The sequence below is a fragment of the Leptosomus discolor genome, chromosome 4, assembly GCF_034619465.1.
Source record: "Leptosomus discolor isolate bLepDis1 chromosome 4, bLepDis1.hap2, whole genome shotgun sequence".
Taxonomy (NCBI): Eukaryota; Metazoa; Chordata; class Aves; order Leptosomiformes; family Leptosomidae; genus Leptosomus; species Leptosomus discolor.
Genome location: NC_141394.1, coordinates 74,992,527 through 74,995,854, shown reverse-complemented (window position 1 = coordinate 74,995,854; position 3,328 = coordinate 74,992,527).

Sequence of the window (3,328 nt, the reverse complement as noted above, 5' to 3'; positions counted from 1 at the left end):
GTTTAGCTATTATGTGGTCAAACTGAAAAGCAGACACCATTTACCGATATTGCTGGATCCATAACCTCACATCCTCTCGGAAACACCGTACTTATTACACTTTCTATCGTGTGTTGTTATGGCCACCAGTGGTGAAAATTCAGCCTGTTTTATCCATCATGTTTCTTGGCTTCCATGTTGCTTATATGTCTTATACATCCCTCAGTATATTTACTGCAGGGTAACACATGTTCATCACAGGGTTTCCACTCCAGGCAGCAATGTGTGTGTTTTGAGACAGAAGGGCAGGAAATGCTTTTGGTAGATGTCAGTGGCCTATAGTTTGTAAGGATAAATGTGGCCACAAAGACTCTTATGAAAAGAAAAAACATTTCTGAGAGACTGATTACTTGTTCTTTTAACCCCAGAACTTTTTAGGCTGGCTACAATAACATCTTGTTTTACTTCAGCTGTCTAGAGATTATATTAATACAATACCCAGTTTTCTGCATTGGACAGTCTCGTTGCCCGTCCTACTTGAGAGATCATTTCTGCTAGTAGCATTGAAAGTGGCTGGTGTCTGGTGGACAAGCCAAAACCAGAGGATTATTTTTTTGTTCAGACCCATTTTACATCAATTCTCAGCTGCCATGTAATTATAGAGAGTATGAATTTGCGAGCTTTGTATCAGCTGAGAATCTGACTTAAATTCTGAACAATAGGTCATATAGACAAAGGAAAGTGATAATTTGGGCTGCTTTCTGGAAGGAAAAGAACATTTCTCTCTTTACAGCTTCCCTCAGGAGCTATGAAGGTGCATGTAGGAGCAATGATAAAAAATTAGGAAAGGGAAATTCGGGGCAACTGCTAATAAAGTGAGGTGTTAATCTTTCCCCATGAGGACATGATGATCATTTCTCAGCAACATGCAGACGGAAGAAAAAAAAAAGATGAGGCTTTCCTCCAGATCCAAAGGTCACAAGTGCCACTGGAGTGATGATGTAGTGATGGCACCGTCGTCCCCTGCAGTATTCGTGTAGAGTCTCACTTCTGCAGCTGGTCTGAAGTCTTTCAACCAACTCTTTTTTCATTGTGCTTCCTTACGTCTTCCTCTTCTTTAAGTCGGTAAAAGCTAGTTTGTTGGAGCTATGTTTCTTATTAGGAAGGTTTTTGTGGGCCAGAATGTCATATCTTTTTCTTCCTGTGAGTGAAACAAATGTAGAAATTTCGGTTATTGTTCAGTTGTAGAACAAAGATAAATGTAAAAAAACTTCACAAAAGGTGGGCTTGGCCCCTATGGCAGGACCCAAGCCAATTTCTACCCAAGCCAGTTTCTACCCCATTAATGTTAGCACGGCTATTATGAAGGACAGGGTTCAAGACTAACTGTGACAAGACACACACATGAATGTAGAAGTTTCTAAACGATCACTTAATATGGACATCTCATTCTTTAATCTCCTGAAAATAAATATGAGATTTCCCATTGGGACTGCAGGAGAATCTGGAAAAAGTATGTTTGACTGTTAATTAGTATGGATGGAGTTAAAATTAGCAGTCTTTCCTGCAATAAAAAACACGATATAATCATCAGAGCCTGAGCAAGCACATCCATCACTCATGTCTGTCTTTATTTAGCACAGGTTTGGGAGACATCAGCTTAATCTCTGGCTCTGCCAAAGCAGGTCTCCCCTAGAAAACGATACCGCTACTCTTCTCAGTGATTTGAACTAGCTGGGTGTGCCCGTACCAGTGTTGTCTCCAACCTGGCAAAGGGAACCTGTCTGTCCCAATTGCAAATAGCACTTTTTCCAAGAAATACAGTTTGGTGCCATGGGGAACTGTCTCCTTGTTTCCAGAAATGATGACTTGTGTGAACAGCAGTTGATCATCCACAGCCAAAAGCTGATTATGCATCAGCTCTGTTAGAAGAGTCTTCACTTTATGAAAAGGTTTATTTTATAGAAATGTAATTTTCAACCAAGCCTCCATCTTGGTTGGGATCTTTGATCTCAGTGGGCCATCATGACAACAGCAATGTTCTCAGAGGGACGAAACTGCTAACAAGTGACGGCCACATTGGTTGGGCAGATGCCAAGGAACAGCTGACAGGGATGATGTACCATAGCAAAAGAGCAGGGACAGTCTAAAAATGCATATTTGTTTGGAAAAAAAACTATGGAGGGAAAAATGGGTCTTATTGATAAAACATTGGCCTAGGACAAAGAGCTGGGATAAATACCATTGCTGGCACAGATTTCGGGTGTGCGTCCAAGAAAAAGTCATGGGACCTTCTGCCCTGGTTCTCAGCCCATAAAATGGAGATGTGGAGGAGGATAATAACAGGCCTTTTCCTTTATCCTGGCTTTGTATGTGTCAGACCAGAAATCTTGGGGGAAGGGGTAGCATCAAAAACAATAGAGGCTTGTTCCCTTTTCAGGCCTGTAAAGCATTGCTGTACAACAGACACAGGTTGTGCTATCTGAAGGCCTCTTTCAAGGTTATTTCGTTGAGATCAGTGTTTAATTCTAGGCTTTAGAAACAGAAAATGAAAAGACCCAACTGTTGCAAAGGTCGAATTGTCCACCTGTCTGGGGCAGGCTCCTAGGCTGATTTTGTAGTGTGTACTGCAATGTTTCACTTTGCCTGAAGTCTGAGATGTGAGTTCAATGGCAATTTGCAGAGCAAAGTGGCAGCTTGATTGGCATATCTCTGAAAGAGAAAGTTTGAGCTCAGCAAAATCTAACCTTCCTGGTTAGGGAATGCCTGGGGCAGCATCTCATTTTAAGGCTAAGTAATTTTTGTCCAGGACTTGTTTTCATCAGAAATGCTCTCACATTTGGGAAGATAACTTATACCTTGTGACATTATGAAAATGGAGAGGATGATTTCTGGTCGTCGACTCTGTATTTCATTTTGTGTATTTTTTTGTTAGAGTGGGAGCATTATGCTAGAGACAAAAAATTAGTTTGCTCTGTTTTCCCCACCATGCTTTTTCAGGAGGAGAAATATTTATTTTCTTTAGTCCTCAAACGGAAGCAGCTCGAACAGTGAGAAAGGGTATTGTCTTTAAATTTTGAAATGGAAAGTTTCTCAAAAGAGTTTGGGCCTATTTTCATTTTCCTTGAAGAGTGTCACATTTTTGACATAAGGTCGTTCTTGGCTAGAAACATTTTTTGGAAAGTATTTTTAGCTGGTTTTTGAAATACGTCTTTTTTCTGCATTTGTGGGTCAGTCTATCGTATGGACTACAAAACCATAAAGAGTATGAGCTACTTTAAATCACCTCTGTGGGTTGTCTGTGCTAGTGTTTGGAAAAAAGTCCTTAAAATACGAAATGTTTCACTGA